The 9,611-nt window shown below is 43.7% G+C and overlaps 1 long non-coding RNA gene across 1 annotated transcript; it reads left to right on the plus strand.

The window, feature by feature from the left end:
* The first annotated feature begins 4,059 nt into the window (after nucleotides 1-4,059).
* On the plus strand, nucleotides 4,060-5,408 carry LOC143413272 (uncharacterized). The gene is made up of 2 exons (XR_013093906.1): nucleotides 4,060-4,446; nucleotides 4,525-5,408. It is a non-coding gene; the product is annotated as an uncharacterized LOC143413272 (long non-coding RNA).
* Nucleotides 5,409-9,611: the final 4,203 nt, after the last annotated feature.

The raw sequence follows: 9,611 nt of genomic DNA on the forward strand, positions 1-9,611 counted from the left end.
ATCCACTGCCATCACACGTAGGTAACTGTAAATACACAGTCCCGCTGATTTGTAACTGGTCCGTTTTTATATTACCCTGTGAGGGTCACCAACAAAAACCTGAAGATAACAAAATACAAAAATGTAGCCGTGTAAATTCCAAATATCTGTGCAATGTGGAAACACATCACATATCTGCACAAGTGTGCCTACGTTGACGGAGACATCTGTTACCGATAACTTATCCAGCCGGCGAGAACAGCATACTCCATTCCAACGCCTCCACCCGCGCTCTGTCACCACTCAGGTTGAACATGTCACAGAAGTCACCCAAGAAACTTACAAATGTTATTGCTTGGCCTATGACAGTGTTGTATTTGTTCCTGACAAAAATCGGCTTAGCTGAGAGTGAAGTTGGGAGTCTGCACACAGCTGAATGTGCAAATGTATTATAGGGTACATCTTTTGCCATCTTACAATGTTGTGATTGCAGCCATTCCCCAACTCTCTGTGAATGGTACTCATGGCCATAGATCAGTGGTCTTTGATCAGTGGGTTTTGGTCAGTGGTTGTTGATCAGTGGTCATGAGAATTTGCATAGTTATGATTAAGGAACTGACCTCCCAGCCCATTGCTCCTTCAGTGGGCTGGTTTCAGTCATTATGCAAATGTACTGTTTATAAGATTGGAGAAACCTGCAGTCAGCTGAGACTGAAGAAGTCACTTGGATGAGTTACAAAATGTTTCTCCCACAAAACGCTATGTCCAGATGAACAGAATCAACTTTTGGAGATTTACTTTCCTGGATGATTGAGAATGCATCAAGACAAATGTATTATACGACACGTCAAACAGAAAAATGATGACACAGAAGTGTAAGATGGTAGAAAAAGTATTCCAATGTCCTGTCATATTCCAGGGAGTAAGAAGGAGACGGCTGAGCTCATCAAACTCCGGAGTGAAAACGAACACCTGTTCACTGGTGCCAGGAACTCAGCCGCTGCGGGTTGGAGGTATAGCAACAGTATGCATGCATAAATCTGTCCTGCTCTGTAGTTTGAAGTTGGCACATATTGCTGAGGATCCTGTGCAAGGATTAACATCATTGACATGTCCTATCATATTCCGTCTACCAGGGAAATCCTGGAGCAGATGGGCCTGGCGGGCCAAATCCCCCCGTTGCAGGCGGGGGAAAAAATGGGACAACCTAAAGAAAAAATACAAAGTATGTGCAGTACCATTGGAATATAAATCATATGAACCTAGTCATGTAAACCTGTACTGTTGCTGTTGCGGTGAACTGCCAGTTTGATTCCCTCTGCCTGTTGGATTGCAAGTATCCCACATCAGGTGAGGGGGTGAGTGGGAAGATCATTGCTGCCACTTGGCCCTGGTTTGTCCCAATGGATGAGGTCCTAGGACAGAGGCCTTCTACCAGGTGTCCAGTTCTAATTGCCTCCATCCAGGAGGACACTCCAAGGCCCAGCAAAGCAGTGGGCACCCAAGGGCAGGATGTGGAACGGCGGGAGAATGAGACCCAGCTGGAGGCAAAACCAGAAAAGAGGAAGAGGAACAGGGAGGATGAAGTCCTGGAATTGATCAAAGAGGAAATAAGGCTACAGAAGGAGATTGAAGAAAGATGTGCCGAGCAAATGGACGGGATCATACGTCTACTGGAAGGTTGTGGAAAAACAAAATGAGTAAGGTAGTGTGAATAGGACCCATTGTACAAACACTTACAGTTCTCATATTTGTTTGTGCAGGATATGTGAAATGTGGACGAAATAATTTAAGTTCTGTTAATACAAGTTGCACTTTTGATTTGAATTGTTGAACAAATGTGAAAAATGAACAGAATGTACAAAGTCCTGTGAATAAAAAAAAATTGTTACACTCCATCTGTATTTGGAGCAGTCAGTCATACTGCATACAACGTCACAATATATGTGTAACTGAATAAGGATAGTCAGTGTGTGAACTGAGGGAATACCATCAGTGCAACACAAATGACACAAGACACCCAAACACAAAATGACAATCATTCACTAGGACTCATCACTCCAGTCCAGGATCAACCTGAGTGTCCCATTATGCATAGGCACTGTTAACTAGGCCTGTTATGTGGCTGAGCAGGGAGTCTCAGGCAGTACTGCTCAATCTGCTGGACCAGGACCACAGAAAGGAATGAGGTGCCTCAAGTGAGACCCTTGGTTTTCATTTTCAGCTACTGAGTGGAGCATCTCCAGCTTGGTGGCCAGGAGTCATTTAGGTGTGCTCGTTTCCACTGTCCACCACATCATCTCATCACTTGGGTTTGCAGGGCTGGTGTAACTGACAGCTGCCATGTCCCTGAAATGTATGGAGAAAGATGCAAGGACAAAGTGCACACAATCCTGTTAATATGGATGTCACATGTAATATTCTAGCACTCTAACAATGCACTATAAACAGCATACCTGCCTTCTAACAATAATCGTGGTCCAGGGGTACCCCCTCCAGGGCAGACACCTCTGCAGATAGCCGAATCCCACCAGAGAGCACCACTGCCTGCCTCCAAACCAGCCTCCCCCTCTTGCGCGTCATCCTCGGGCTCATCCTCCAGGGCCACAAGATTCCCGACACCAAGGCAGATGTTGTGCAGGATGGCACATGCTGTTATGACCTGAAACAGATGTTTTGAGTTGTACATAACGTATTAATACACAAACATACACTGTAGTCCCCATTATATCATGATGATTATTATTGAAACACTGCTTATGTATCCTACTGACTTACATGTGGGACAAAGGTGTGGTGCACCTCCTGCGCTTGGAGGAAGAAGAAGAACCTTGTCTTGATCATTCCAAAGGCACGATCTATAATAGAGCGTGCCTTTGGAATGATGGGAGTTAAAGCGCAGGGCTCCAACACCTTGGACTGGCCTCTTGTAGGGAGTGATGAGGTGGAGTGGATGCTGGAGACATGGGTGCCTTCCATCTGCAAGGATGAAGTGCCCTGGAGGAGGGTAAATGGGCTGTTGCGGAGCACCCTGGAGTCATGCACTGACCCCGGCCAGCCCACATATGTATCAATGAAATAGCCCTGATGGTCACAAACCGCCTGCAGGATTATGGACGGGAACAACTTCCTGTTCCTGTAGCACTGAGCGTCAGGACCGCTGGTGGGATTGATGCGGACATGGCAGCAGTCAATTGCACCAGCAGCCTTCACAAAGGCCCTGTGGCCTGCCAGCTGTGCAAACCCATTGGACATGGCATCTTGGTCTTTTGGGGTCCGTGGGAGGTGGATGACCTGATGGCGCGTGGCCACCACCTCCTCTGTGACCCTGTGCACGATGCGGTGGACAGTGGAATGGGGTATTGCGAACACCCTGGACACAACCCTGTAGGCTGCTCCACTCGCCAGCCAGAAGAGGAACACAAGGGCCTCGATTGGGGCACCCCAACCATGTCTCCGATCCTGGTTCAGTAGATTCAGCAGTGCTGTCATAAATTGACAGTAAAGAACTCAGAGATCCAGCACTGTCTCCTGCCCCTTATTTATACACAAGAACACAACGCACTGACAGGCGTAACTCACACAAACGGGTAACATGAGGCTCATATGCTTTGGACATGTTCACATATACTGGACACAGAATGATGAAGATGGAGCTGCCAGGAAGGAGGAAAAGAGGAAAACACAGAAAAGATTCATAGATGTGGTGAAAAAGGACACGACAGTTTCTGTTTGTTAGTTTGGTTTTTCTTTATTTGGTAAAGATTCAGAAGATAAGATCACATGTTTGAATATAATATTAATGTTCTGTAATTACAACAAGTTGTAAAATATTTACAGAGTCAGACAGACTGTGCAGAGACTGTAGAAGGACAGAGCAGCAGCAGAGCAGTCCAGATACACTGATGATCCTCTGTCAGATCCAGAGGGACACACAGGGATGATGCTGGACTTTACATTGTGTCTGACAGTGGAGCTGTTCTCAGAGCAGTTCACTCTGCAGCACTGACAGTCATCTGCACTTTTTCTCATTCCTCTGTCAGTCACTGCTGGATGATGCTGGACTCTCCACTAGGGATGGGTATCGAAAACCGGTTCTTGTTGAGAACCGGTTCCCACTGTTTCAATTCCTTGGAATCGTTTGCCATTTTTGCAAACGATTCCCTTATCGATTCCAGTCGCCCCGAATGACGTCACCACGTTGCGGAGCGTCATTTACCTGGCAGGAAACATGGCGCCTAAGCGGCTCAAACGCTCAAAAGTTTGATTATACTTTATGAGAACCGATGACAACAGGGCAACTTGCAAAGTAGATATTTCATTTAAGGGAGGAAACACTACGAATATGCAAAAGCATTTGCTCACAAAACACGCGATGACACGCGTTTTTAATTCCGCTCCGGACTCGTGACTCTCAACCCAGCAGCAGCGCTAACGTTTGCACGTCCTCTCCCGTTAATGCGGCAGGTAAATAATCAACTAACAGTGCATATTATGTTAGCGCAATCTGCCTTATTACAAGACCTGCCATTACTGTACATGTAGGTGACCATGATGAGAGAGACAGACAGAGTCTGGCTGGCGCTCGCTGGCAGTTCTCGCTGCAGTCTACCGGTAGCGTCTCCTTTCAGGCCAGGATAGACTAATGTCACCGAGCAGTGACTAAGTTTGTGGTCAAAGGCTTGCACCCATTTGCCACAGCAGATGCCCCCGATTTTTGGTAAGTGAATGTGTTTAATTGTAGGCAGGGACATTACTGGATATTCTTGTGTAATTGCCAGAGAACAATTTATGTTATACTTTGTTATTGCTACAGAAGAATGTTGCAGCTTTAAGGCAGGGATGACTCCTGGAGTTGCTTTCTCACTGCATATGCTTTATTTCACAATCAGATCGATTCGATAACAAAAACATACAGCAGCTCCTCTCCTACTCCTAGCCCTTCGCTGCGGTGGAAAAAAGAACGACTTCAATCCCCTTCAAGGAACATACGTACAAAATAGTTTTCCTGATACACCAATGGGGCGTTCAATGCCATCTTGTAAATATGAGTACTCTGGCAGAGTAACAGTTCAAATGAAAAATACACCAGAACAAACAAGCAAACAAAAAAAGAAGTGTGGGGTACCTTTGAACCAATGAACAAAGTATAACAATTTATACTTTTTAACATAACCCGACCCCGTCAATATGTGATATGTCTCACAAGAATATTTATTTTATTATTTTACATTTACAATTTTTTTTTTCCTGGGGACCCTGTGACAACCCATTGAAGAGCCGTAGGCTGGATCTCTCAAGATCTCACTGTTGGGTTTGTAAGGCCATGTTACTCCTAAATTTCTATCTTGTTCAAAGAGAAGATATAAAACAAAGCTCTGAGCTAATCGACCTTAGTGTTCTCCTTTTTAAAAAAAAAAAAAAAAGAATCGATAAGAGAATCGATAAAGAATCGAATCGTTAAACAGAATCGAAAATGGAATCGGAATCGTTAAAATCTTATCAATACCCATCCCTACTCTCCACTCCACCTCCCAGTAACATGGCCCAGTCAGAGTGGCTCTACACACAAGCTGCTGCTGCTTCAACCTCTCTGTATCATCAGGACACAGCTCCTCCTCTCTCATCACATACACCCTCCTATATGTGTCAACGTCCACCTGCAGAGAGAAGAAGGAAGAGCAGAGGAGATAAAAGAGTGTTTCCAGAGACTCTTCATCAGCTGTCAGTCAGTGATGCAGCACATCCAGTATAAAGAGCAGCAGGGACTTCAGTGCTGGGACTGTACTAGGACTCATTGTTGCTTCACTTTTGATGAAAATGTTTTTCACTCCTAGTTTAAGTTTGGACTTTTATTCATTAACATAACCTTGGTCTGTCCACTCTCAGCTCTGTAGGAACCCCAACAACAACCACAACAATCATGATGGACGGTTCCAGCTGTTAACTGGAGCAATTCCATCCAAACATCTACTCTCACTAAATTCTTCCTCACCTACAGACTGTGTTCTTCACTGCTTTAAACTTGGAAATGAATGTAGTCATTGGTCTGCATGCTGCTTTGTTCAGAGAGCTGATTGGCTGTTGACAGCGTTTGATCAGAGCATGTCAGCCGTTACTATGGTGACCATAAAGGTGACAAAAAGGCAGAAACAGGAAGTGTTTGTGTCCAATCCTGAAGCCTGTCACCATTCTCCTCTCACAGTTTCACTGAGAAGCTGCAGCTTTACAGGAAACACTGGATCTTTGTTTCATACTGACTGTGTTTAGTACAACACTGCTGACAGCACCACCCACTCACTCCATCACTCTACTGACCCCAGCTACTCCAGTCTGTAGTCTGGACTCTCCTTAAGACCAGACAGCTGCTTCATATCTGGATACTTCAGGTTGTTATTATACATGAACAGTGCTCTCAGATGGGAGGGGTTGGACTTCAGCCCCTCTGCCAGATAATCACAGCTGATCTTTGACAAACCACAGACACTCAATCTGTATAAAGAATGAAAGATGTAAGTTTATTAGACAAAGTGTGAGCTTGAAATCATTCAGTGTTTCATTATCTGTTCCGAGCTGAAGAAGGTTCAGAATGTAGAAGTTCAGAAAATGGAAACTCCAAACAGCTGAAGTCAACAGCAAGTAGCTTCAAACAGGAAACTGTGCAGATTTTTCAGACTATATGCCGCGATGCAGCCAGTTGGATTTTGGAGATTTGAATCTCTGTTCTGTGACTAACTCCTTGAATAATTTATTCCAGTTTGTCTAACAGGACATTTGTCTAATTGGACATGTTATTGTGGCTCCATCAGGGGAGCTTCTAAATGTGATGTGATGGCCCCTCTGGGTCTGTCAGATTAAAGGACTGAAGAGAGCTCAAACTGGGCACACAGTTGTTCCAGTCTGGACCAAAGACACTATACTGGAACTGAGGGACTGCTTTGACTGCACCCACTGGGACTTTTTAAAGGCTCATGTTCTCACTTAGATCATCGACATACATTTTTTTCCTGGGAAAAATGGGGATTACTTTGAAAAGAGGAAGTATTTTCCCCAATAAGCAGCCTTGGATTAGTAAATCACTCAAACATGTTCTCAGGCAGAAGAAGCTGTCTTGTTATGAGGGAGAGAAGAAAAAGACTGAGGCACATAAACTTGTTGAAAGGGAGATAAAGCAGCTAAAATCAGGTCTAAAAGTAAAGCAGAGGATGAGCTGAATAAAGGACACTCAAGGCTGGCTTGGAAAGGAATGAAGTCCATGGTGGGGATGCAGAACAAGGACCAAAGATGAATGTGATGCTAAATCAGCAGAAGACTTGGACTCATTTGATTCCAGCTTTGATATCATTGATTTCAATGAAGAGCTTTGTGATTTTAGCAAAGGGCTGGTAGCTCTGAGAGTCCCACTGATAAGGTGTTTGTGTGGAAATCTCTTAGTGGGATCAAAGAGAGAAAAGGCCCTGGTCCTGATGCTTTGGGAGGGAAATGATTGAAGTGTGCTGTGAGGAACTGACTGGGAGATTTTCACACATTTTCCAGTCCTCCTTGGAACAACAGGAAGTTCCCAGCATATGGAAACAAAGGTTAAGTGTCCTATGGCACTCAGTGATGATGGTGCTGTGGGCCCACCACTTCCACCGCTTTGTAAAGGAACTAACTGTAATCTGAAGCTTCAAATGGAACTAAGACATCTTCCACTAGGTGGCAGTATCTGATGAGAAAGTGTTAGTGGAGCTGGCCTGGAGTCAGAAACAGGAAAATGCAGGATTTGGGCTGAAATGGGGAAAAGTGGTTAGCACTAGTGCCTTAAAGCAAGAAGGTTGTAGGTTGAAGCTTGTTGGTCAGCTGGGCCTTTCTGTGGAGGTTGGATGTTCTCCCACAGTCCAATGAAATGCTGCTTAGGTTCATTCCACAGAAAATGATAGAAACTAACAGAGTTGATAAAGAATAAAGAGAAATGTGATGATTTAAAGCCTTTGAAGTGTTTCAGATGATCTCTGTCCACTTCTGTCCACTCATTCATTCATGTAAGCTTTCTAATGCAGCTTTGATCTTCACAGTCTGCTTTATGAAACTCATTCTAACCCTGAATGTCAGAGTGTTCCTCCTTCTCTTTCCCATCATTCATGCTGGTAGTGGAGGAGATTTGGAGGTTGGACTGTGTTTTGGATGATGTGTGTATGTTTGTGTTGGACTGCTGTCTGTAAAGCAAACGGCCATTTTGGTATGGATTTCAGTGTCAGAAAGACTTTAAGGTGGAATGAAGAGTTTGAGAGTTCCACAGCGAATTATGATTCAAAAGTTATTGAATTATTTTCCTCATAAACCAAATAAAATGATTGACAAACATGTTTTTACAAACTCAGTGTTGGACTTGGATAACCTGATATTTAAAGGCATTTTAGTCTCGCTGTATGAGAGTCCAGTTATTAATATTTATGGATGATGGTCTTTCAGGGTTACACTTTGTAGACGCTCCCTGAGCCTCACAGCCAGCTGCACATAGACCAGCTGACATTACCCAGCAGCAGAGGCAGGTGTAAAAAATTAATTTTCCCATTTAAATTGTTTTAATTTGAATTAATCGATTTTTAATATAGATGTATTTTGCCAGAATCTCAGGTTAAAGTTCAAACTATTTCAACAACCAGCAAACAGCTAAAACAGTAAATGAGAGCAGCTAAACACACAAAGATGGAAACACAGAGCGTGGAACTTTCACTCGACGCCACATACACGGACACGCCGTCGAGGCTGAAAGTCAACAGCTCACAGATCCTGAAGCTGCAGGTTTCATCTCTCTCCAACCAAAACTGACTGAACCAGCAGCAAAAGATCAAAACTCTTCTTCACGTTTGATAAATATGCTCACTAATTCTCTGTAACGATCTGCGTCTGGAGGAGGAGGATTTGGACCCAAACGCAAGCACGGACAATAGCGTAGCTGTGAGAAAATTTATTAACAATGAAAGGCAAAAGAAAAACCAAAGCGGAGCACTGCAGGGAGCTATGCTAACAAAAACCTAAGCTAGGAATAACTACAAAATAACAACAAAAACCTGCAATGAGAAACTTGACTAAGAAACACGGACTTTACACGGGCAGAATAAACCTAAACTAAACACGAGACCCAACCTAAGAACTAATTCCTCACCAAGAATAACTGAAACAGATCTATAAAAATAATAAACAAAGCTCCAGAAAATAATCCATGATGCAAAAATAAACCAAAACATAAAACTGAAAATGCTGGGTCAACACTGACCCAGAACCGTGACATTCTCTCTGACTTTGGCTGTTACTGCCTGCACATCTCTCTCTCTCTCAGTGTACTCCAGAACAGTTTACCTTCAAAAATCTGTTTCTGCATCATTCACTGTTTATTACCCACCAGTCTGCTGTTGTGTTCAGTGCTGTCGGCCTCTGACAGTAAAGCCTCATTTCTGCTGTTCAATGTAAACTTTTTAAAATGATCACAGATTACAAACTCTCAGCTGTGTCTGTAATCAAACCCTCTGTAACTTTGCTTCACTTCAGCAGCATCAGGTCATGTTCACATGTTGATTCGTGGTTTTCTTCAGTTTTTGATTGACTGCAGAATATTTTGAAGGTTATCTACTATAAAAAGCCAGAAC

Source organism: Maylandia zebra, linkage group LG17, assembly GCF_041146795.1.
Source record: "Maylandia zebra isolate NMK-2024a linkage group LG17, Mzebra_GT3a, whole genome shotgun sequence".
Classification (NCBI taxonomy): domain Eukaryota; kingdom Metazoa; phylum Chordata; class Actinopteri; order Cichliformes; family Cichlidae; genus Maylandia; species Maylandia zebra.